The sequence below is a fragment of the Triturus cristatus genome, chromosome 1_2 (assembly GCF_964204655.1).
Source record: "Triturus cristatus chromosome 1_2, aTriCri1.1, whole genome shotgun sequence".
Lineage (NCBI taxonomy): Eukaryota > Metazoa > Chordata > Amphibia > Caudata > Salamandridae > Triturus > Triturus cristatus.
The window spans coordinates 323,091,934-323,119,908 of record NC_140580.1 but is presented as its reverse complement, the minus strand read 5'-3'; positions in this window follow the sequence as shown (position 1 = coordinate 323,119,908).

Here is a 27,975-nt window from a genome sequence, read left to right as displayed (position 1 = left end):
TTTCTTCCCTGAAAGAACTATTATTTCTTGATTCAGGTGTCATTTTTTCTTTCTCAACTGTATCTCTTATCGGAGAAACAACTGGTGTACTTTCTTCCGATTCTGATCTATATGGAGGTGGTCTCTTGTACATCATATCATTCAAGACCTCATCTTCAAACTCTCCATATCTTCTCCTATCTGTCTCAGAAACCCTTTCTTCTGAAGGAGCCGAAGCTTCAACTGTTCTCATAGGATATAATCCATCTGACATGGTAGCATCTCGTCATCTTTTCATTCGATCCTGATGTGTCTCACGATCATGTCTCCTCCCAAACATATACCTGTACTGACCTCCAGTTCTCTGTCTTTCTCGATTTAATACTTCTTCTTCCCATTCCACTAAAGCCTCGAACTGTGTAGGTCTCGGCTTCGGGTCCAGATGTGCCATCTTTTCCCGTAAATTTCTCAACACGGCCAGATTAAATGAACCATGTTCTGGAAATGCTAGAACACCATCTTCTTTAGTATAGCCAACCCAATTCTGCAACCATATACAGGTATGTAATCCATATTTCGCAACCATAAAAGATGCAGGTGTTTTCGCTGGAGGTAGCAACTCACCCTCTCTTGTCTTAACCTCTTTATCCTTGCTAAACCACTTCTTAACCTTTCCAAAGAACGTCTTTTTCTTTTTCTCTTCTTGATAATACATCTTAGCTAATACTTATTAAACTCTCTACTTTTAAGTCGAAAACTCAATTCTCGTTAACGCACCAGTCCTGGAGCGTCTACGTCACTAAGCAGCTCTTCCAATCCCTGCGCGACTCACACTAACGCACCAATCCTAGCGCGAACCCCTATTTTGAGTCACTATCCAATCAGTGCGCGAACCTTCTGACGTCAGCAGCCGCTGCAGTCTCTGTCTCCTGTCTCTGTCACTCGTCTACCCCTCCTTTACAAAACTCTCAGTAGACTTCGTGTGTCAAAATTTCTACAAAATCTATTAGTTACAACATAAAAACATCTCCATTGTCTGCTTCGCTAACCACAGAATAGTAAAAAGAGAGTCTATTTCTCAAGAGTCAACAATTTTACATACATCTCATAACTGTTTCCTCTAGGACGTATCCAAAAGAGTCTTACAATCAATAAATGTATATGCATTCACGCACATTCATACGAGAAAAGTATAGTACATACACACAGAATCCTGCTTCTTGAGAACAGCGCACAATCTGCCTCTGTACAGAATTATAACTCCCAACAACTAAGCAGCTTACCTCTGCCCAGTTCTGCAAACAAGCTCAGAGAATACCTACTACTCCTCCCGCAATAAGCTTTAACGGCAATCCTTACGGATCCCTGGGACTTAAGACCAGAGTTTCACAGATAACCTTCACTACGATACACACTCCTTATATACTAGAAATGTCCTAATAGTAAGATACAATGTCACCGATTCCGAACCCAGACAAAATGTGAACACGCAACTTCTATTGTCACACGTAATTCCTTACAATCCCGTCTTTCCCGAGAGCAGCATATACACCTTCCTCTGCCCTACTACGGAACTGCTTCCAGCTTCCAAGTTCCAGAAGCACTACATTTAACTCAACATTTCGACTCCAACATTTAGTATTAGTACATATACCAAAAACATCAAAATAGATCAAAAATCAATAAGCTAATTTACAAGCAATCTTATCTTATCTGATCAAGACAACCATCTAAACCACCCTCTGCTACCAGAGAAATTGATACAGATCAGGGTATCAGAAATATGCCCACTACCACAGATAGAGTAATTTCACAGTTACACGCACATACATTCATCATACGCTAGGGCCCATTTCACTAACATACGCTCCAATACTCTACCAGCAGCAAACCTGTGGGAAGAAAACTCCTAAAGCACCCTGCATCTGTATCTAGGCGATAGGACCAGTTTAGTGGTTGCCTAACATAATATAAACAATCTATAAACAATAATCATAAAGTCTTCAATAAACGACAAGAAAAGAAACAACCAACACCATATTTAAAAGTTATATTGCTTTATCTAAAATCAGTCAGAGTAAATCAGAATAAATCATTTCTCATAGTTACCTATTCTAACTAGTGTCAGAACGGGTCAGGACCAGTCTCTCAAAAGTCTTTTCAGGATAAGGTCCTCAGCATCAGTCCTCAGCAACGCAAGTTCACGCAGCAAGGCGACGAAAGATAGTGTGGGGAGAGCCCTCCCTAAGCTAACATTTTATAATGCAAAATACAATGAAAACCCACATGAATTCAACAAGTAAAATTGTAGCACTGAGCAGAACGAGAAGGAAGAGATGTAACTTTGCAACATCTTGAAATCTCCGCTTAGGAAAAGTCATAATACGCAAGCCTCGGAACAGGAACCAAAGATTAGAAACTATTAAAGTTCATTTCCCTCGGCAAACCGGCTTTAGCACAGAGTTCTTTCTGAGGCTCTTTGTTTACCAAGGACAAATCATTTCTTTTGGAGATCCTCCAAACTTGCTGATGTCCTCCCGGAAATTTCCATATAAGGACTTCGGTCAGTTGTCTGTAACCGAATTCCAGCAGGGGTCTCCCTTGTCACATCACAGATTTCGCCTGCACCAGAGCTCAGCCAGGCTTCAAATTATTCTCAGTTATTTTCATGAAGGCCTCCATAGGCCACAATAGACCATCTTTAATTAAAGAGACAAAATAAAGATTACTACATCATAATGATTAAACAGTGTTAACCCCACTAACACCCTTATGTGTATGCATTTATCTAGCTTTGCGACATATAGTGCATTAATTCAGACAGCGTTTTGTGCTCAAAATAAATAGCACACAGCAACATTTAAACATGAAAACTTGCACGTTATTGTGAATACATAAACAGCACACACATGCTAACCCTCGTGTAACCTTCTCTTGTGTTAGGACAAACAGGTTGATTAGTAAAACACACTTGCACAAGACTAATAATTAGTTGTTAATTATTAATAATTAATAAAACGCATAGACATGCCAGAGCTTCAAAAGCCCCAGAATTTTCTAACAGAAAACTCTGCTCCAGCATAAGCAATCCAGGAAAGGCCTGTGGTGTCAAGGGACCTCCCGGTCTGTGCACAGTTCTGGAGGAGCTCGGAGTTACACTGCCAGAACAAGTGATTGCATGGGGCCCAGCAGCCTAGTGTGGACTGGGTGACTAGTGCTGCCACTGTGTAGAAGAGAAGGTGATTGAATCATGGCCATGGCAGAAACCCCAAATAGCTAGAAGCCACTAGTGTCCGAGACATCACCTGAGGAATTAGCCTGGATTGTGCAAGCTTAATGTTGGTTTGCATATAGCCACCGGAGGTCTGCCGCTGCTTCAACATTCAACTGCCTTATAGATCCAAGTTGAGCACACGCAAGTTGAGTAGACCCCATGCGGTCAGCAACCGCTGTGATAATGCAGTTAATAGATGACTTCCGCCACCCTTGAGGGTGGTATGCCACGTAAGCCTGCCAAACATAAACAGGTAACCAAGGGCTTTGCTGCACCTGGGGTGGAGAAAGACAGAGTTGCACAGGTAAGCCTGTCACATCTAGCTTGAGACTTAAGTCATAGAAGCTGCTCAAGACAATAAACTGAGTTGCCCAATCTACATGTGAGAACTTTTTTACTATATATACACTTGAGCCTAATCCTTGCCTACACCCACAGCATAGAGGGAACACTAATAGCATTATCTTGGGGCCCCGAAGAGAGTACAGATGCTATGAAGGAAGGACTACGGAGCCTCACTATTATCATAACTTATGGAAATGTGTGAGATGTTACTTGTATTGTGTAGTAGTTAATTTTGCTATGAAATGAAAGTTACTTTTTCACACAGATAAGCACTGAGGTGGACATCACATTATTGTATCTGTTGTTTGCTTGTTGAGGTCTGAGGTGTGCTGAGCTTGAGTTGTTCTGAGTTGCCCACCACCCCTCCCCCTCACCAACACACACTACAATAAGCTAAATTCTACTCTGACATCATCTGTCACAGGCTATGTTCTCAGTAATTAAGGCATTACATAGCACTCCAGTGCAAATATCCAATATGGATTCTGAGGTAAAGTGTAACCAACTAACAGACTTACTTGTCAGAAAATAGAAACTATTCAAGTATCATTGGCCCCAGTGGAACCACAAACTGGAAATGGTGACATGAGATCTGCAATCAAAGTAAGGATGGAAGATGGAAGAATGTAGTTATCTTAAAGAGGGGGGAGATCCTTCACCTACTGGTACAATGTAGGACTTCGGGCTCCCCAGCAGATCCATTAATGGCTAAACTATTGAAGGAATATCTGCAAGAGGATTCTAGGTGGATAAAAGTGATTATAAATTCATCTTTAAAGGAAGAATTGGTCCCAGACATTAAAACCTTATCAGTAAACCATTTGTTAAAAAAGACAGACCTGGATGTAGAAACCTTTGAAAAGTATTGACCAGTGATCAGTAAAATCCTGGAACAAACGGTATTCCAGCAATTATCATCTTCTGTGGTGGCAAAGAAATTTCTGCATCACGCACAAATGGGATTTATAAAGGGACATAGTACCGAACTAAATAGTATCAATCTTAGGCGAACCAAGGTTAATGGCAAAAAAGGGCACACCGACAGCTTTAATATTGCTGGATTGCTGGATTTACCAGAGCTTTATGATACTGTGAGTCATGATATTTTACTTACCACCCTTGAGAATATTGGGATACAGTATACAGCCTTAAAATGGTTCCATGATTTTCTATTATGTCACACATTTCAAGTTAAATCAATGTCACATGAATTGTTACTGAGATATAGCAGAAGTGGAGTGCCATTATCTTTTACCTGTGCTTAAGCCTGCTAACCCAGAAGATTTGACTATTTTGGGCTGGAATTCTAACTTATGTACAGATGATCATAGCCAGCTTTGAGGATAATGATCAAAATTCAGCAGGAAATCTGAGGGAAAGCCTAGAGAAAGTTCAGATTTGGATGAATGGTCATCATATACCCTACTTCCATCCATATTTTGGCATGATAGCTTTGCACTGCCTCCCCCGTTGATACCACTGGTGAAAGGCTAGGAATCAAACTCCAACACACATTCTCTCAGCGAGCAGGTGCAAATGCCTGCTCACTCCAACCACATTCCATGCAACGTGTGCTGCACGTATTTACATCATCATAAAAGGTTACAATATTAAATGCATTTATATCATCACGACTAATCTACTGCAATTCCATTTATATGGGTCTCCTAGACTACTTAATAAGAAAATTGCAATGGATCCAGAAATTTGCAGCAAGATTAGCCACAAGTACACAAGGGATTTTTTTATTGGTCCGGTTTTGACTAAGCTTTTTTGATTACAGTGAGGCAAAGAATTTTGTTTAAAACATTGTTTCTTACACAGGGTTTTATGTTATGTTATGATATGTTGATTTGAATAGTGCCCTCATCGCCCAAGATGTATCCAGGCATTTGGGCAAGGTGAGTGGCCCCAAGGCACTTATATGCAGTGCCAGGTCTTCAGCTTCTAGAAGATCTCAATACTTGAGGAGGAGGTGATGAGGGAGGTTACTCCATGTCTTGGGTGGCATGTAGGAGAATGAGTGACCTCCAGTTTTGCTTTAGCGCATGCGGGGCATGTGTGCGAGTGAGACTGGGGCAGATCGTAGGTGTCTGGTGGATTGTTGAAAATGTATGCGGCTGTCCAGGTATTCTGGTCCTGTGTTGAGTATGTGTGCATGAGAAGATTGAATTGGATGCACTTGTGAATGGGGAGCCGGTGAAGCATCTCAAGGTGAGGTGTGATGTGGGTGCGACATGGGAGGTCGAGCAAGAGTCTTGCGGCTAAGTTCTGGATGGAGTTGTGTAGGAGTTGTTTGGAGATTCCAGCATAGAGAGTGTTGCTGTATTCTAGCCTCCTGGTGATGAGTGTCTTTGTGATGGTCTATCTGGTGTTCTGAGGCAACCATTTGAAGATCTTTCGCAGCCTTCATCGAATGTGGAAGCAGGAGGTGTACACTGCGTTGATTTGAGCCATCATGGTGTTCCATCAGTCATGCCATACTCCTCTAAAATAATGTCTCAAGCAATACTGCTCTTCTCGTTCTTTAAGATTAGCTTCTAAATTACATTTTTGGAACTCCCAGACTTCGAAGAAAGACAGCAGGAACCAAGGAAGACAGGATGTACCAAGCCTTTTCCACTGGTTGCCAATGAGAAATGGAATGACCTGCCAGATGGACTGAAAAAAGAGTTGCCCTATTTGAGGTTCAGAAGAGAGTTAAAGTAGTGGTGCTGGAACAATTTTCAGAGAGCGGTTGCTGTCACCAGTACACCATCACTGAAGTTATGGTGATTGTGAAAAATACATGCGTCACACAAAGAAGAGGTGCAGCAAATGAGACATGCCATTCAGCAGACCACTAGTAAGGGTGCAGTATGTAGCCAGTGGTGCATTTTGGAGCAAACAGTTGCAAATATATTACTAAAGCATGGTGTGGTAATGCATTGTCAATTACAGACACCACATTTTCCATTGAAATGACCTCTAAATGTGCACAGACAAACTTTTACTAATAAAACTATATTGCAAGCCAACAAAAATGTGTGGAAATTGGGTTTCAGTAAATATTTATAATGTGTGCATCATCATCAATAAGTAAAGTGTTGATTTGTTTTAATCCTATTAAATTCTTTGTTTCCTTCATATTTCAGAATTACAAAAAATGTGCTTAATTTCTGCTTTCAAAACTATTGATATATTTTGAAATATGTGTAGGCTTCATTTAAACATACCTAAATATTGTTTGGTAAATAAAATAAACATCCTACAGTCTTTACTTTCACACTCCCTGTATCCCAGCAAGATTGTCACAGAGTTCACTTGGCAAACAGAGAGGATTTTACAGTCAGAGAAAGAAAAGTAAACACCAGTGCCCATGTTAGTTGAATAAGCTGCAGTTTGTGAAAAGACATAGCCTTACATTTGAACTCCTTCTTTGAACACACACCAAATGTGACACAATATAAACAAAATGTAAATGCATCCTTATTGCTCTTTCACCTTCCAAACTCTGGCATGGTTATTTTGGGGGTGCTGCAGAACCCCCTTACCCCTACCATCATTTCCTATGAGTTAAAGACCTGGCTTTTCCCTCATACCTACTCTAACAAAGTGGAGCATTGGGGGTTAAGCTTTAGTGCCAAGGGACCCCTGAAGGGGTCAGAGATGCACTTTATAAAAACATAAACAAACTACTACCTCCCCCAGAAGCTTGAAACTGCTCACTCATGCTACTCTGAAAGTCAAGTGTGGGAAGAGTTGTACTTGACCCAGTTTGCAGAGCCATAGTAGGCGTACCTCAGGATAATAGTGGCAAACAACCTCAACCACCACAGTTGGTGCCCAGTAGCCCTAGTGTGCTTGGTGGCCTCCCGAAAAGGGTCTGAAAGCTATAGAAAATAAATAAAAATGTGAATTGAATACACAATCTGGTTACATGGTTCTGCAGATTCTATAGCTCAACATCTGCTGCTCTTAGAGGTCTACCACTTTACTGAGCTGTACAGTATCATACAATAGGTATTTTTCCATCAGGTCTGATCTAAGCAAACTAGTTGATGTAATAGGGGCAATCTGCATAATGAGGGGATAGCTATGCCCATGTAGTCTTTGCAGTGCTCTATGCGCTGTGACTCAAATATATCAAGAGATCTTTTTCAAGAAAATGTGATTATACACGCTTTGTACATCAAGTTCAACTGGTTCACTGTATTTGATTATGCGTTTTTAAAAAACATTCCTGCCACTGTGTGGCACTTCTGACCACGATGAATGATAGGAAGAATTATATCAAAACAACGTGCTCTTATACAGTGGTTTACATCATACTTTTATTTCTAAGGACTGTGAATAACAGGTGTTAGTATTACCTCATCAAAGGATACTCATTGTAATAACCTCTGAGTTGGACTGAGCCCATGACATACAGATAGCAACAGATGTCTGCCAGGAGTACTATATTATCTAAAGGCCTGGTTTAGAGTTTGCGGATGGGTTACTTCATCACAAGGTGATGATATCTCACCTGCCTCATTACTAGTGCTTTGTAACCTAAGACACTCATAATATGCAGATGGGAAATCTGTCATGGTTTGACAGAGTAACCCATCCACCAAACCCCAAATCAGGCCTTGTGTCAACTTGGAGGGGAATATAGAGGGTTGTTTGTAATAGTTGGAAAAGTGATTCACCAATTCAGATCCATATATACTGCCACCAGGGAAGAGAAAGTTACTTCAGCAAAACAAATAAACAAAATAAACCCAGCAGGAACCTTTAAATATGTAGCCCTTCTGGAGGAGACAGTGCCTCCACCAGGCCTGTTCAATGCCAGCCAGTCTATTCTGTTCTAAAAGACCCACTAAGTATCCCTGTGCCTCAATTTCCATATCAATCAAACAAAATTGAGAGAGTGTAGAAACAGCTAGAAGGTAGTATGAATGTGGTAAGTGTATAATTGAAATGCACTTGTGCAATAAGATAGTAAGGATAATTATTTGTTGTTGCGAAGTCCAGGAACCTTGCAATTACTTGATGAGAGTATGTGTTTACTCGTGAGTAGAACCATTTCCATTTCCTCTGATAGGTTTTTGTGCCTATCTGCTTAAGGTCTCAGCTATCTCATGGGTCCAGTGAGGACTGTCTCCGTTCCAGGTTTTAATACTCCTAGCCAATATTAAACACCAGAATATGCGCATGTGCCTAAATCTGCGGCCCTCTATGCAGCCAATGACAAATGGTCCTTGTGGCCCATTGTTTGGAGGCCTCTGTTGGTACCACAACAGTTGCCACTGCCTACGGTCCTTTTAACAAAGCGATGAAAGGAATGCATGTATTAATCTCAGCCATTGCTGATCGCCTGAAGCCGCATTCATCACTATTGCCCTTTCCCCACTATGCCTCACTAGAAAGGGACTAACCATATACAAAATCAGTTTTGATCCTACTCTGCTAGAACCAATCGCTCCTCCTTCTGAACTGCCCCACCCGGTTCCCTCCAAACTGGAACACAAGGATCCCCAGACCAGTTTCAGCCCACTTAGGACTGGTCGGTGAGGTACAGCTAGAGTTCCATGGAAGGCTTCATCAGCAAGGCCCTCTTAACAAGTTAAAATCATTATATTCAGAAGAAATCATTATATTCAGAAGCGCATCTGTACTCATGCAGTCTTGGCTAACTCTTCCACACAGGTCGGAGATGGGAGTGATTCACCATGTGACTGAAATCCTGCATGGTCATGGTTCGCGAGTTACACATGTGTTTGCTAAAGGCACAGAAGCCCTTTAAAGTGTTTTTCATGTCCCTAGTTCTCCTCCTCCAACTTCCCTTCATTAAGGCTCTTCACATTTAAAACTCGGGATCTCCCTCCTTCCTGTAGCGGGGTCATAAAGGTGGCGCTCCCGGCATCCCCGCCCCTCGGGAGAGATCCTTCCCTGCGCCTATGCTCATAGAAGGGACACAGGTGCCCTTGTCTGCGAACAAGACATCAACGGCTACGCTTTGAAGTCACAATAACCTGTTAAAAGATGACCCTTAAGCGGCCACACGCACCTTGCAGGCCTTAGTCAGAGATGAAGGGACAAATCTCAAATGCATGAGATTTTTTCCTGCCCTTAAATAGTAGGTACGGTGGTGAAGCTGTGGGCTGATGTCACAGAAACCCCACACTTATGAACAGAGCAAGGTCGCCGATCAATAGACAAAGCATAGGACATGATGTTACCTCCTCCGGCCTCAGCATGCTGCTCTGTCGTGCCAGGTAAGCGTGTTGTTTCAAGGAGCTACCCACGTGTTTTTTTAACCAGGCATTTGTGTCAAACGTAGTTTAGAGAGCGAATAAATATCCATTTTTTTTTTTTAAATCATACCTCTTGTTTCACTGATGTATGATTTTTTTTACTTTTTAAAATATGAAAACCGAAGTATTGTAACTGAGCCCGAAATGTAACTGAGCGTGAAAGCAAAGTCACTTTGCAAGTGGCAAAGATTGCTGGATTTCACAGAGCGATCCACAGATTTACTACTGTTAGGGTTTCATGGGAGTGGCTGAGCAGCTGATGCGTTCCCTAAAATTGGCGCAATTAAGCCCACAACCAATAATAGGCAGGGGTATAACTGAGCGCTGCAGAATAAGGACATCTAGCTGTATGCGAGATTAAATAAGGACACCACTCCTGGGGAAGCAGCAGCGAACCCTATCAACTTAACAAGAAGCATTAGGGGCCTAGGGCTCTGGGAATGCTGCATGCCCACCAAACTGGTTGTTTAACGCAAGCACGTCCAGGTCGAATAGCTTGGTAACAGAAACCAGACACAATACCAGCAAACAAAACAAACCACTGGACATATATTGCAGTAGTGCCTGACACATGTTGAACAGTCCGGAGACAGCCTTATGCTGCATGCCTCCCTAAGCACTGACAAAGCCAATATTTCTTGCCTATGTGAGAGCTATTTGCCATGGCAATGTCTTTTAGCCATGTTGTAGAGAAGCATGCATCAAAGTCAAAAAACAAAAAAAAAGCGCTTTAACACAGAAATGGAAAGCTAAAAAGAAAAGCCCTATGACACCGCCAGTGCTATCCGCATCAAAACGCTTTTTTTCCTATATGGTGTCTGGAGGTGGGGGGCCAAAACAGGTAACGGAAGGGGGTGGGAGGGAAGAGGCAATACGGACAGCAGGAGAGTGGTGATTGGATAGGAGGGAAAAAGCAACAAGGATAAAAAGGGAAGGTAAGTAAAACAATGATTGAAAAATAACTTCTGTGCGGGAACAGGTGCTTCAAAGAAAGCCTCCCGGCGCAAAGCTAATACAGAATGCGGCATCTATGTACACTTCTCTGAACAAAAAACATCTACAAAAAGTCTAATAATAGTATCTCAATCACATCACCAGCCGCGGAAGGACCCTAAATAAGATCAAGCAATCAATACTTGGTCCATGCTCCAGACGAAAGAAGAGGAAGTGAAGGCGGCACCCATTGCCCAATTAGGAAGCAGCAAATGAGAGTGACATTGAAGCTTGAATAGTAAGCAATAGATGGGCTCCAGGCAACCTTCTAGTCTCAGGCTAAACCTAAAAACTACAATAACATTACATTTTATTCAGTTTTTCCACCTTTGACTCTACCACAAAATTACATAATTTTGGATATGAAATGTGATTCTATTTCTAATTAGGCTTTTCATTCTGGTTTAAAACTCTTGTGAAGAAGATGAAATTCAGAGCATTTAAATAAGTACATGATTTAGAGTTGGATAATAGAAAAAACAAACATTTTTTTAAAAAATGATGTGTCTTTAGGGGAATACTTCAGTCACATTGCCTCCATGTTATAAAGGCTATGTCATAGGAAAATCCCCCATAGGTTGTCCTCAGGATATAGCATTTCCTTTAGAAATAAGATGATTTCACCTTATCCCATATTCTAAACATATGTCTCTTTAAAGCCTCTGGAAGAAATCCATCCGATAACAAAAAACTGGCAATCCATTGCCAGTTCAAACGCGTATAGAGCATCCATTATAAACATAAAATCATTCTGCTACTTCTGCTGTTTCCCTGAAGATTCTTGGCCATCAAGTGAGCTGCATAAAAATATTAATGGTTCCAGTCCCAAGTTCTTCTTGACAGAGGAAGGGAGTGATCCTTAGACTACTCCAGGTGATGCAGTGCAAGAATGACTGGTGTCTGCCTGACACCAACTCTCCCAGAGCTGAAGGGACATCACCTAAAGACTGCACTTTCGTTGCATGAGCTGAGGGTCGGCTTTGGGCCTAGGAGCCTGCCTTCCTCTCAGTAGAGAGAGAAAGGTTTTCCTCTTCCTCCAGGAGGAAATATTGTCAAACAGATGAAGCACAGCATGTTCCCCATGTGTAAAACATCCAGAAATGGCTAGCTGGTCATAAATGCTCATTACCACTGTGAAGCTGACAGGTTGAAGAGGACACTTCCATTGGCACTGCCAGTCCCCGGGACCGAAGCCTGTGCTGCATCCATCCAGCGATATCACATTCAGAGAGGAGCTACTGGAAGTACAGGCTGAGCCTGTCTCCCCGACTGACTTGCGTGGACTGCTTGAAGGAAGATGTATGAAAAAACTTGAGATTTTTCTACCCAGAGTAAAAAAGGGTATGATAACTGATGTACTTGCACATCTAAGCCCCACGAGTGACTGTGATAACCTGAACCTGTGCCTACATTTGTGCCTCCATCATTAGATACAGAGGACTAGTGCACCTAGATATCACCTGAATTTGAGAGTACATTAGAGGTGGAGCACCATATGAAGAACATACCCATGGATTCACCCTATATTCTGGAGTATAATTAGATTGCATAGTATGTAGTTCTGTTGTGTGAAGTAATTGATTTTACAAAAAGAAAAGCAGTGAGTTGGACACACAGTTATTTTGCTTATTGGTTGATTGCTGACTCCCGAGCTCTTGCCCACCCACACTACTTCACTCAGAATACTTTAGGTGACTGCCCCTGATATTTTGAAACTAAAGTGTAGAAAGGGTTGTATTTGGCCCAGTTTGCTTCGTGCACCCCTGACTTTAGCAGCTAAAGTGGGGGTGGAGTTCTTGATGGGCCTCTTCCGTCTGAAGTTCAGCAGAAAAAAAGCCTCTAATTAACGTGAAAGGGTGAGTGGTTGGTTGGTTGAGTGAGTGAAATGACTGATGGATAGGTGTGTGGGTGAAATAGTGGATGGTTGAGTGGAAAGAAGGATGGATGGACGAATGAATAAGTGAAAAGATGGATGTAAGGATAGACAAGTGAAGGAATGGATGAATGAAAGGGAGGGTGGATGGATGGATGGATGAAAGGGTGAATGGATGGATGAGTGAAAGAGTGGCTGGATGATGAGAAAGGATGGATGGATGAGTTAAAGGTTGGATGTTGGGACGTTATGAACCTCCAACTTTAGAGGCTCCAGCGGGGTGGAATTCGTGAGAGCCCTCTTCTGTCTGCAACTTGGCAGGCAAAGGGGAGTGCATGAGTGAACAGATGACAGTGTGAGTGAAAGGATGGATGAAAGAGTGGATCAGTGAAAGAATGGATGCATTAGTAAAAGGGTGGATGGATGGATAAAAGGGTGAAAGCATGGATAAGTGAAAGAATGGGCAGATGAGTGAAAGGGAGGGTGGATGAATGGATGGATGGCTGAGTGAAAGGGTGGATGCATGAGTGAGCGAAAGGATGGATGGCTGAGTGAAAGAGTGAATGGATGAGTGAAAGGGATGAAGGATGAAAAGGTGGAAGGATGAATATATGAAAGAATGGACAGTGAAAGGGAGGGTGCATAGAAGAAAGCGTGGATGGCTGGATGATTGAAAGGATGGATGAGTGAAAGAGCGTGGATAGATGGATGGATGAGTGAAAGCATGGATGGATGAGTGAGTGGATTGGTGGATGATTGAAAGGTTAATGAATGGATGAGTGGTTGGGTGGAAGGATGAATTAAAGGATGGATGATTGGATGGCTGAGTGAAAGGTGGATGGATGAGTGAAAAGGAGGACAGATTGATGGAGTGCAAGGATGGATGAAGTGAACGGGTGGAAGGTTGGATGGATGGATAAACAGCTGAGTGAAAGGGTGGATGGATGAGCGAAAGTGAGGGTGAATGGAAGGATGGAAGGGTGGATGGAAGGATGGAAGGCAAATGAAAGAATGGATGAATGAAAGGAAGGGTGGATGGATGGATGGTTGGATGGATGGATTGATGGAAAAGTGAAAGCATGGATGGATGAGTAAGTGGATGGATGGATGACTGAAATGATAATTGGATGGATCAATGAGGGGTTGGATGGAAGGATGAGTGAAAGGATGAATTTTTGTGTGGCTGAGTGAAAGGGTGGATGGATGGATGAGTGAAAAGAAGGACTGATGGGTGGAGTGCAAGGATGGATGGAGTTGGATGGATGATGGTTGGATGGGTGAAAGGGCAAATGGATGGATGAGTGGCTGGGTGGAAGGATGAGTCAAAGGATAGATGATTGAAAGAGTGGATGGATGTGTGAAAGGGAGGGTGGGTGGAAGAATGGATGAGTGAAAGGGAGGGTAGATAGATGAATGAAAGAATGGAAGACTGAGTGAATGGGAGGGTGGATGGATGGATGAGTGAAAGCATGGATGGATGAGTGAGTGGATGGATAAGTGAAAGGGTAAATGGATGGATGGATGAGTGGTTGGGTGGAAGGATAAGTGAAAGGATGGATGATTGGAGGGCTGAGTGAAATGGAATATTGATGGATGTGTGAAAAGGAGGACAGATGGATGGAGTTCAAGGATGGATAGAGTGAAAGAGTGGATGAATAGATGGATGGATGCATGGATGTGTGAAATGGGGGATGGAAAAATGGATGAGTGAAAAGATGAATGGATAGATAGGCTTGGATATGGATGGGTGAATGGACGGAATGGTGAAAGACTGAATGATAGATGGAACATTAAAAGGATGACAGAATATAAAGGTAAAATTGTAGATATCAGCAGGTGGATGGAAGGAAGAAAGGAGGGATGGATAGATGCTTGGATGGAAGAAACAAGAGAGCTCTTTTGGGGAGGGTCGTGATGACTTGCTTTGTTTGCTTTGCGTAAAAAGAGCTTTGGTTTAAAGTGAGGGGTGTTTTAATTTTCTGACTACTCCTTTGCACCCCGGCTTGTGGAGATGGTGTGACAGAGAGAGGCGGAAGCCCAACACCCTCACTCCTTCAAGAGAATCAATAGGGACTGGCATACAGACGTAATCTTCCTTATACACAAGAACTACCACGCCCCCCCCTGCCACTTAGGCTGTCCTTCTTGTATATTTTATAGTCTTTAGAAGTGGCTGTTGCTATTGTGGGTTTCGATGACTCAGATAACCATGTTTCAGTCATAAACAACGTGTCCGAATTACCTTCACTCAGGATGTCAAAAATGTCACCAGCATGTTTTTGCAGTGAAAAGACATTAATCAAGGCTTTAGAGAACTGCATATTCCTTTTCCTAACTTCAAGGGTGGAGGTAGTGACATTAGACCGTAGTGGAGGTTTAAATTGCCAGTCACATTGACGATAGGAGTAACCATCCTTTAGTGAAAGTGGAGGGCTTTGTAAAGTGCATCTATGCGCAGGGGCTAAGCTAAACATTAAGGGGCATATTTACAAGCTCTATCGCTAACTCAACGTCACTTTTTGGGATGTTGTGGAGGTGATAGGGACTTTGCCTTATTTACAAGGCAGCGTTAGCCACTTAACGTGACTTAACACTGCCTTGTAAATAAGGCACCCTTTCATGCTATAGTTAGCGTAAAAAGGGGGGGGCAATGGGTGTTGCGGTACACTGACGGGCTTGCCTTTGGGCTTCTGCACAGTGTGTCTCATTCACTACATGTGGGCCAAAAGAAAGCTAGACAGCGCACTGCTAAATGTTTTTGCCTCTAGCTGTGGCAAAGTGGGAAAAATGGCTGACTTTGTTTAAGAAAGATTTTTAGCTGCTCCCAACCTCCCTTTAGATGTGCAATAATTGCAAGTAAATTATCCATTCAATTTTTTTAGTTCTGGCATTTGCTAATACCGCATGATGTTAGTGAATTTAAGCACATAATATTCATATTTATAGGCGGTCTCAGGTAGTTGTCTTCGTCCATTGGTCAGTGAGTGTGCTTGCTACTTATATTTTTGTTGTACAGCATGTGGCACAGGATTCTGCCCAATTCAGCCATTGGCTTACCTCTCTGAGTGACGGCATTCGGTTCTTGCACAACGTGCACTTACACACAAAAAGTCGTCCACTTTTGCAGTTTTACAAACATCCACAAAGCCCCAATTTGGAAGCCAACGTGAGACATATTGGCTTTGCCAATCCTAGCTTATTGTTTGTTTTCTGGAGATTCTAGTTTTTTTTCTGATAAGAAATGAAGAACCACAAGTCCCAAACTGAAACGGAATAAAGCACGTTATTGGCAGCTGACCTGAGGCAAATTAAGATCTCTGGTTTGGAAGGTGATGCATTTGGGGAGTAGGCCTAATCTGTATGTTCCTAGCCCAGGGCTACATAAAACAGTAAAGATGCACAGTTTTTTTACGTGTTGAACTACCAACACATGTCCAATGTTCATCGGATGAGATGCAAAGCCCTCCAGATTTCTGGGGCTATTTCGCTAAACAGCTCTGCACCCCACCCACAAAAAATGACACCATTTTATGACCTCCGGCAGGTAGCGTGGCCCAGTGACTAAAAGCCTTCAGATGCCGCTTCTTGAATTTCACTTCTTATATGAATGCTGTCAGTTGAGTAGCACAATTGGTCAACTGTGAAAAGCCAACTTGAAGAGTTTAACTCCCAAAATACAGCTAACTGTTAAATGACAATCCAGAAATGTGTACTGAGTAAGCCTATTGATTCAACAAGTCCCCTTACCACCAGAGATTTTAATTAGTAACGTATGCCTTGATGCAAATGATTGTTAATTACACATTGGGGAATTGATTGCTTGGTGGCTTATTTTGCGTGGGGCACACCCCATCCACACAGTTCCCGTTATGGGAGCACTAGGTGCATGGATCTGTTGACTTAACTGCCAAGTGGCAAGATGTCTTGTGTGACAACCTACCCAACAGAACTTTGCAAGCTTTAATTGTTGTGCCTGTGCTAACAAAAATGGAACTTTGACTGAAGATACCACTCATGAACTGGAGAAACCACTTGCCATTTAGGTATTCTGAGTCATTTGTCACATTGGTGATTGGTGGTCGTATCTGGTGTTTCTATTGGATTAGGGTTAGTGTCCTCATTGGTTGGGTATTTGAGTGTTACGATTGGTTTCTGGGGTCTGTTATTCAATCAATGTAGGGTTGGGACTAGGGCTAGGGTTAGGATTTCTATTGGAAGTAGGGACTAGGGCTTCCTGTGTTATTGATTGTTGGGACTAGGGTGGGACTAGGGCTAGGGTTAGACCTTTAATTGGAAGTAGCGATTAGGGCTTCTGGTGTGATTGGTAGCTGGACTAGTTGTGGGACTAAGAGTAGGGTTAGGCTTTCTATTGGAAGTAGGACTAGGGCTTCCTGTGCCATTGATTGCTTGGGCTTGGGTTGGGACTACTGCTAGGGCTTCTATTGGACGTAGAGATCAGGGTTTTTGAACTGATTGGGTGCTTGGACTAGGGCTAAGATTGGCTGTAAGGTCCTGGCCTCCTATTGGTTCTAGATTTTAGGGCTAGTGTTGTGATTGGATAGTGTTGGGGCTAGGGTTCCCATTGGCTGAAGGGGGTCACCTGATTACTAGGGCTATAAAATGTCAGGTTTAGGACGTCTCAGACCGGGCATCGAGGCTAAGGGCAGAGAGGACAAGGGCAGTTGCCTGTTTGAGCCTGGTCGGGACCTTGGCCAGAAATGCTGCCCATCTTCCCATTTAGCAATACCCAGCCCACACCATCCACATCCACAAACAGAGCAACGCGCGCACACCAAATGTACACCACGCACAACCCCATGCACAGATTAATGTACCAGCATGCACCACAAACACAACCAAACCACATCTATGCACCTACTATCCCAACTACCACACATATCCACCATCACCTACAAACAGTACACAACTCTATCCTATACCACTAACCAATACACTCATCACTAACACAACGCCAATCAACACCATACATATCTACATCTCATCCAGATACACGCTCCCTGCTGTAATTACACCTAACAGACCACCTTTTATCACTAACAAACATATAATCGTCCTTCCATCATTTGTCCAACAAACACCCTCTTCTCCCTTCTACCATAATAACACTAACGCGCAACACACACACTGCACACCACCACACTTTTTAACTCTTGCAACAAACCAGTCTAAGACAAACACTCTTACCTCTACTTCATTCCCTCCTACACACAACATACACTCTACTCGTAAACACATCACCACCCCCTCTACCTCACAACCTCCTCTCACAAACAATACTATACAACCAAATCCATTGCATGAAACAAAACATATCGCACACACCAGCACAACAAGATCTTCAAAACGCAACACCACATAATACTTACCATCACAAAATACAAACATATACCCACCTTTCAAACCACACAAAGGAACAAACTCCAATGCCAAGCTTTCTCTCTTCCACCACACCTAACACAGATACAGCAACACAGCAACTCTCTTCTAACCGCCTCTCATCCATTGGACAGTTTAGAACCTTACTACATGACCCACATGCTGCACCACCTCCCCTGACTCATACACCTTCCGCCTTAAACACACGCAAAAAATATATAGCAACATGCCACACCTCACAACTTTGCTTCCCCATGTCTACTTCACAACAATGTTACACCACAAAAACAACACAGCACTCCAAATCCCTCTCAAACACCATCTACACCACATACACACGCAGACCCATCAAAATGCCTTCTTAGCATGCTGGATGAGGAACACGATACAGAACAGCTATACAATTGCTATCCTAATACAGCTAATGCCAGCACTAAAACACACCTGCTACAAACCCACACAATACTGATCACTCTTCTACAAAACAAAGTCCCACTATCACCAAAGATCACTCTCTAAACTGTCTACTAATAAATGCTCGATCCCTCTCTAAAAACAAGCATCACATCTACGACCTTCTCACCGATGCAAAACCAGACATACTATTCATAACCGGATCATGGTTGGGAGAGGATATGGCTCCAGTCCTGTATGAAGCCATTCCTCTAGGCTATCAAACAATCACCCAAAATCGTATAGCCAAAAAAGGAGGTGGTCTAGCTGTTGTATTCAGGCAAACAATACATATCACTAAAATTGAGAACATCTCCATAAAGAATTGTGAGGCTCTTCTAACAAGATGCAATCCTACACAGTCTTCCTCCTGTAACTTCCTGCTCCTTTACAGACTTCCACCTAGCAAGGCGACATTCCCAGACGCACTTCTAGACACAGTTTCAAACCTGATAACAATACACTCCAACCTATGCGTTCTGGGTGACCTTAACATTTTGTTTGACAAACCCAATATGACCCATCCAAAAACAATAATCACTGGCCTAGACGCACTGAACCTGCATCAGATTGTCCACAAACCGACACACACCGCTGGACATATCCAAGATGTCATTTTTGCTAATACTGAACTAGTTACCTTTCAAACTATAACTTCAGTCACATGGTCAGACCACCACTTGCTTGCTTTCCAACATAAAACAACACTAAGCCACTCACCTAAAACTACCTTACATCTATCCACCTATCGGCCGTGGAACAAACTCAAATTGGTACACTTAGAAACACAACTAACATCAAGTACAAATATGGAAACAATACATTCTATTCAAAATCTATATGAGTGGCTACAGGAAGCGTTTGACATCCTGATACCACTCAAAACCACACAACAGAACAAAAGAAAAAAGTGCCTTGGAGAAACATAGAAATAAAAGACATAAAACAACAAATTAGAAAGCTGCAAGGTACCTGGCTCAAAACAAACTCCAAACAAGACAAACTTCACCTACAGAAAATTAACAGATTATACAAGTCGGATATCAAAAAAGCAAAGAAAAGGTACTATTCAGACAGAATTCAAACCGCTAAATGTGCAAATAAAGAGTTCTATAAAATACTCAATGAATTTTGCAAACCAAATTGCCTAGAAGGAACTTATCCTGTTACTTAAGAATTCACAGACAAACTGGCAAATCATTACATGGACAAAGCAGACACGTTGGACTCATACTTAAAACAGAAACAAAGTACCAGCACTAACCCTTGAACAAAACAACAATCCAAGAATACTCTAACCAAGCCTCTCCGTTCCTTCCAACACATCTCACACGATGAATTTATGGACCTGGTCAACGCAAGCAGGCCTGCCGGCAGCCCTTCTGACCCCTGTCCACCACAAACTTTCAAAACTATTCTTTTAACAACCTCTGCTGCCACTCCAGTAAGAAGAATCATCACCGATTCCTTAACTACCGGAATATTTCCAGAAGAACTCAAAAACCATATGCCCTTTCTGAAGAAAACAAACTTGGACCCGCTGAACCCTGACAACTACAGACCTATTACAAATGGACCTTTCCTGGGCAAACTGACAGAAAGAGCAGCGTTCGCCCAGATGTCACAATTCATTGAGGAGAATGACATACTTTCAGACTTCCAAACAGGATTCTGTCTGGGAAGAGGCACTGAATCTGCCCTCCTTGCTGTCTGGGATGACCTGAAGAATACAGTTGACCGCAACGGGGTTGCTGCGCTACTCCTCTTGGACCTCTCAGCTGCCTTTGACACGGTTGACAATGACACTCTGAAACAAGATTCTATGAAGCCGGCATTGAGGGAACTGCTCTAGACTGGATCGCGTTCTACCTTCGAAACAGAACTAATGTCATCCATACCCCACCTTTCTCGTCCAAACCGTACTCCACAAAAGCAGGGGTCCCTCAAGGTTCTCTCATCTCGCCAAGCTTTTCAACATCTACATGAAGTCCTTACCAGTACTGATCAATAAATTTCACCTCACGTGCTATGACTATGCAGATGACACCCACATACTCCTTCAACTGGAATGCCCCAAAGACATTGGAAAATCACCAATTTTCAGCTGTCTCAGAGCTGTGGATCAGTGGATGACTTGGAGCCATCTCAAATTGAATGCTTAAAAAACTGAAATACTCACTTGTGGTGATTTGAAACATTACAACCTGCTTGCCGCATGGCCTAATGAACTGGGATCACCGCATAAAGTATCGAAGGAAGTAAGAAACCTCGGAATGACCATGGACTTCAAGCTGTCGATGAATGCCCAAGTGGACAAACTGGCAAGATCAAGCTTTGTCACTATAAAAACGCTGCGACAAATTTTCCCTCATTTTGGATTTCCACACAAGGTCCAAGCTACCATCTCTCTTGTTCTGTCCAAACTCGATTACGCCAATAGCCTCTACCACAGATCACCTTTAACGACCGTGAAAAGACTACAACGGATTCAGAACTCGGCTGCCAGATTACTTTTGCATATCAAACCACGAGACCACATCTCCCCTGCCTTGAAAGCCCTACATTGGTTACCAGTTGCCAGAAGATCCACACTCAAGCTGCTTTGTATCACCCATAAAGCAATACATGGAATGCGGCCGCTCTTCATCAGGAATAAAGTCACCAACCACATTCAACAAAGGAACCTCCGCTCTAAAGGAGCATCTCGCCTCAAAATCCCACCATACAAGAAAAAAACCAAGGGTGGCGCATCCTTCTCTGTTCAAGCAGCCAAACTATGGAACTCTTTACCCCCCAACATAAGGTCCACCGACAACCACCTTATCTTCAGAAAACTACTCAAGAATTGGCTCTTCCCCACATAAGCACCATACGCAAAACAGAAATTTACAGCATATCCCTCTGTATATAAGCAGTTGTTTTCACTATAGATATGTACCTATCTTTGTGTATTGCTTTGTATAAACATGTAAAATAATTATGTTGTTGAGAGGGAAACAAATAATAATAATAATAATAAATAAATAAATAAAAATCATCTTTGGTCTACATGTACATACTTCCATTGAGCATCTCTGTACCTTCCTTGTACTTGGATCTGTGTGTCTGTTACTTTTCTCCTGAAAAAGCATATCCAATGCACTACCCTATTTCTCATCCTGTGCCTCTATCAATATCTTTAATCTACATATACATACCTCCTTTATGTATCTATATACTTTCAATGTACTTATGGATCTATATATTTATCACTGTCTTCTAATTTGGCATTTCCAATGCACTACCCTATTTCTCAGCCTATACGGCTCTCAATACATCTTCTAGCCCAACCTTCTGACTCATCTCAAACTTCTTTCTACTACTCTTTCCAATGCACTACCCTATCTCTCATCCTATACATCTATCAATATATCCTCTACATGCACTCTCTCATTTATCCCAAACCCCATACCACTACTATTATCCCCAAAATAACCCTTTCTAGACTCTCTCCGACTCTACCCCTCCTTGCATCATCTGACATCTCTTTCTACTATTCCGATCCCCTAAAACAAACCTTTCAAAACTCTTCTGACTCCTCCCCTCCAACACTCCTTTTTACTCATCCAAAAGCCTCCTCCTACTGCTAAGACCTTAAAAAAATAAAATCCTTCACTCTTTTATCCCTCCACTATCTTTTTCAATCAAAATTAACAGACTAACATGTTCACTTCTCAAATTCCATATTCAACAATACTAATTCACAACTAATCCTTTATGGGTTCCAGAGTGGCGTGCTACTCGCCAATAAAGCGTCTCAACACCCCCATCAGGGTTACAAGCGCTATATAAATGCAAACCTTTTCCCTTTTCTACCCCTACCCAACCCTTCTCATTCCAAATAACTGACTAACATATCCACCACTAAAATTGCTTTCATACTTCACCATACTAATTCAACACTAATCCTTATGGGTTCCAGAGTAGCATGCTACTTGCGCTTCAAAACCCCATCAGGGGTAGCAAGCGCTATATAAATACAAACCTCTTTCCCTCTTCTATCCCGCCACCTACCCTTCTCTACCCAAATAACTGAATAACATATCCACTACTCAAATTACTTCATATTTTACTATACTAATTTTCAACACTAATCCTTTATGGGTTCCGGAGTGGAGTGCTACTTGCCAGAAAAGTGCTTCAACACCCATCAGGGGTAACAAGTGCTATATGAATGCAAACCTTTCTTCCCCTTTCATCCCTCCGCTATCCTTCTCACTCCAAATAACTGACTAATATCCACCACTGAAATTTCTTTCATATTTCACCATATTAATTCACCACTAATCCTTTATGGGCTTCCTGAATAGCGTGCGTCAACAAGCGCTATATAAATACAAACCTTTTTCCTCCTCTATCCTTCTGCTATCATTCCAAATCCAAATAACTGACTGACCTATCCACCCCTTAAAATGTACTTGCATGTTTCACTATACTAATTCAACACTAATCCTCTATGGGTCCCGGAGTAGCGTGCTACTCGCCGAAAAAGCGCTGTGACGCCTCGTCAGGGGTAGTAAGCGCTATATAAATGCAATTACAATACAATACAATACCTGGTGTGATGTAATACAGGATGGCAAATGGCCATTAAGTACTGCTTGAATGTATGAGGTAGTAGCACAACCAGCCATACCCCTTTCCTTGCATTCTACAGGTGGTCATGGGTTTTAAATTAGAGAAAAATAGATGCACTTGAATACGTAGGAAATGCAGGTCTGCACGAATTAATCGCATCTGACTCATGGTAACTTGAAATCACGGAGATAGAGCAAACTTTCACTTCATATAGCGGGAACCAATGTGCACAAATAGATCATTCTTTAATCTACAACATGTGGACAAATACCTAGAGATAGGTAATGGAGGGCAGAAAAATTAACCCTGTTACACATAACTCACACTTGTTCTAAAAGAATAACTATACCATTATAATCCCTAAAATAGCATTTTGATACTTGATGCATAACATGTTCATATTTTCAGCTTAGTATGAACTAACTTACAAGTTCATGAAATTATACAACATTGGGGCATAATTACAAGCTATTACTACGAAGACCTAGGTTTCTGAAGGTTTACAGGCCATACAAATTGGTTCAAACCTTATAGGTATTTTGTACTCCCCTTAATTTGAATTTTTTTTGGGTAGTTACCAACTAGTTAGCCACCTTCACTTTTTAAAACGGTAAAAGATTTTACTCCAAGCAGTCTCCCACATGATCGTCAAAGTGTCTAAACTCATGTATAGTACACCAGGAGTTTCTCAATTCAATTACCTCGTGAGAGAAACGTGAATAGATACATAAATGTGAAAAAATGTGAGAGAGACGTGATGGCACCTCACGTGCGCAACCCCAATTGAGCCTGCTGGCTGGTACTCGTCAGCTCTGCCCACTCTTCTCATCATCGGTAGCCATCACGCTCCAAAGTAATAAACGAGGTGTCCACAAAATAAAACCAACGAAAAATTTGTAGGAAAGTGATGCGACTTAATAGTGAAGAGTAAAAAGTGAAAAAGGTACACCCTCTATAGGTTCAAACTTTATTCCGCCTTAGGAGTACACCTAGTTCAATGCTTAAAAAGGTTGCAGAATATGCATACCGTTCTTATATGCCAACATGTTTCATCGCCTGGAGTCTTTCTGGCGATTTCGTCAGGGCAACAACAGTCGCTTGGCACACGATAGGGACACTTCTTAGAGTCACATTCGGAGACCTCGTGGAGCCATGGCCTCGCGTACCAGCTCAATCAATTAGGTCACCATTAGGCTCCTTGTGTGAGTCCTCGTGGTTAGTGCAGCATTCAACCGTAATGCCAATCACCCAAAGCCTCACGGAGCTCCTTCTCTCCGCCGGAGAAGGAGCTCCGTGAGGCTTTGGGTGATTGGCATTACGGTTGAATGCTGCACTAACCACGAGGACTCACACAAGGAGCCTAATGGTGACCTAATTGATTGAGCTGGTACGCGAGGCCATGGCTCCACGAGGTCTCCGAATGTGACTCTAAGAAGTGTCCCTATCGTGTGCCAAGCGACTGTTGTTGCCCTGACGAAATCGCCAGAAAGACTCCAGGCGATGAAACATGTTGGCATATAAGAACGGTATGCATATTCTGCAACCTTTTTAAGCATTGAACTAGGTGTACTCCTAAGGCGGAATAAAGTTTGAACCTATAGAGGGTGTACCTTTTTCACTTTTTACTCTTCACTATTAAGTCGCATCACTTTCCTACAAATTTTTCGTTGGTTTTATTTTGTGGACACCTCGTTTATTACTTTGGAGCGTGATGGCTACCGATGATGAGAAGAGTGGGCAGAGCTGACGAGTACCAGCCAGCAGGCTCAATTGGGGTTGCGCACGTGAGGTGCCATCACGTCTCTCTCACATTTTTTCACATTTATGTATCTATTCACGTTTCTCTCACGAGGTAATTGAATTGAGAAACTCCTGGTGTACTATACATGAGTTTAGACACTTTGACGATCATGTGGGAGACTGCTTGGAGTAAAATCTTTTACCGTTTTAAAAAGTGAAGGTGGCTAACTACCCAAAAAATTTTCAAATTAAGGGGAGTACAAAATACCTATAAGGTTTGAACCAATTTGTATGGCCTGTAAACCTTCAGAAACCTAGGTCTTCGTAGTAATAGATTGTCTGAGTGGAGGGCGACCTGGGTTCTTTTCCCTCTACAGCTCCTTACTGTATACGCATAATTACAAGCCTCTATCACCACAATAACGTCACTTAAAGTGGCTTAACGCTGCCTTGTAAATAAGATCCCCTTTCACGCTCTACATAGCGTAAAAGGGGTGGGCAATGGGTATTGCGGTGGATGTTCCGCCGCAACACCCATTGATTTTGATGCTGCCCCATATTTACAAGGGTGGCTTAAATATGGGGCAGCACCAAAATTAGGACCAGGGAAAACCTGGTCTTACTCTGGCGAAACTAGGAGAAATGCTTCATTTCTCCTTGGTTTTGCTGTTTCTATGTGTGCTGCACAACGCAGCACACATATAAACAGCAAAATGCCATTGATTGTTTATGTACAGCAAGGTGTCCCTCCCTGCCCATAAACAATCATTAAAAAAAAATTACAAGTTGCATCTTCTATGTGTGCTGCATTCTGCAGCACATATAGAAGTTACAAAGTGCCATTACTGATTGTTTATGTACAGGAAGGGACACCTTTCTGCACAAAAACAATATTACCCTGCAACGCAGGCACCCTTGCACAATGGTGCAAGAGTGCCTGCGTTGGTGCTAGGCAGCTAAACTTAGTGCTAGCGCAGGGTGAAACGTAGGCCTGCACCGTATTGTTGTAAATACAGTGCAGCCCTGTGGTTCAGAAGTGGAGGAGCACAGCATTAAGCCAAGAAGGCTAACGCTGCGCTCCATCACTTCTTTTTACATATGCCCCATAATTTAAAAAATCATCGACCGCAGTGGGAAGCAAAATACCAGTCAGAGCCTGTCCCTTAGTATTACCTTTTCACTGTACAAATCTTTACATGAGGTAGTGATTGAGTTTCTTCCCCTCAGTAGTAGCAGGTTTCTGTGCAATGTTGTGTAGTGAGCGCGTTCCTTGCTAACCATGTATTGACCAGCTTCTCTACTTCTTAAGATATGTCCATCTAATCCACAAAACAATCTCAACACTGTGAATAAGCCTACACTTTTAAAAAAGGCGGACTAAAATTACTATATTTTAAGAAAACACCCTGAGGGTTACCCACTCAGATCACAGTATAAAAGCCTATCCCCTTTTGTTACACAGATTCTTTCGCTGTGGGCAATGAGGTGCCCGATTTGTCACTATTGTTTCTAAAAATCATTCGGCAACGCCGGCAGAAAACAATTTAAAAAAAATTCTATATAGTTTCTAGCTGTGATTCCAACCGAATTTCGTGAAAACGCAACATTTGCCAAATCCTTATTACAAGAGAACCTCCTATTGCTCAATATAGTTGTCTTTAAACCCTATTAGGTTGTGTTACAATGAAATGCCATTTTATCAAAACTTTTCTTAGCAATCCTCTGTGAAGCTATATTCTTTAAACATTTGTGTCGTCAACTCTTTCTTGATTTGGAGTAGCGTTGAGGCAGTTCTGATTGAACCAGAGCTGTAATGCCAAGTCCTGGGTGCACGCTGTCTTGTTTTTTTCTTTTTACATTTCTTAGTCTGCAGCCTGATGGTGTCCCAGCTGTAGATGTACTGAGAATCAACACAATGGTGAGCTTGCCTCAAGATAAGCAGGTTGCTGGTTGTGATGGCTTTGTAAAGGATGAGTTGGTTTTGAAGCATGTGTGGTCCATCAAGGAGAGCCTATGCAGATCCATCAGGATGGGGCGTAGAAGGGTGTGATCATATTCCTATTAAAATGTGGCATGTAGGATGCCCTTAACTGGTGACAGAGTGGAGTCTGGAGGCTATGTTGGAAGGGCATTACCACAATCCAGAATAAAGAGTAAGAGGGCTTGAACAGCAGTTCTGAAGTTGCTTTTTTGGAAGATACAGTTTTGCGATCATTAAAAGGGAGATGGTACCAGGCAGTTTCAGTGTTTTTTGCCAATGTGCTCCTTGACGATGAAGTTGGTGTTGGATTTGAAGCTATTAAGGTACGTCATTAAGCCAGATTTGTACTGTCTCTTGTTTGTTAATTTAGCAAGTAGTAACATTTCTTTCTGTGTGTGTTTGAGGCGTTGGAAGTCTGAAGTAGAACTTCAGAGCTGTGTATAATCAGCATATTATTGGGGCATCTTGGTGCAGTTATCTCCGAGTAGAATACCAAGCAGCTTCAAGTAGAAGTTGAAAATGGCAAGGGAGAAAATGAAATGTCTGGGGAACTTTGCAGTTGATAGGGATCTTTTTGTACATGGACAAACTGGTGTCGGTTGGAAAGGTAGAAGGAGAGCCAGTGAAGGGCATCGCCAGTAAATCATATTCAATACAGGGGCGTAACAATAGCCCCCGCAGACCCCGCAGTGCGGGGGGTGCCCGAGCTCCAGGGGGCCCCCTCAATCACTGTGCGTGGCATGGGAGACTGCTGGTAATAAGGGTCGGACTCGTTCTTCTACAAATTATGTGGGAGTTGGCAGCAAAAGTAAAATACCGGAAAGATGCTCATCACGAAGCTGCTTGTAATATTATCAAAAATAGTTCTCAAGTTTTTTGGGGATGGGGCAACTACGTACGTGCCAGGTGGGCGTATGGATTGCCTTTGAGGCACAGTCTGGCTTACTGATGTCACGACGGTGTGCGTGGCCATTGTAAGCGTGGCTTCCTATGCTGGTACAGTGGCATTGGCTGATTTGGCCCAGGGCGGGATAAGTACAGC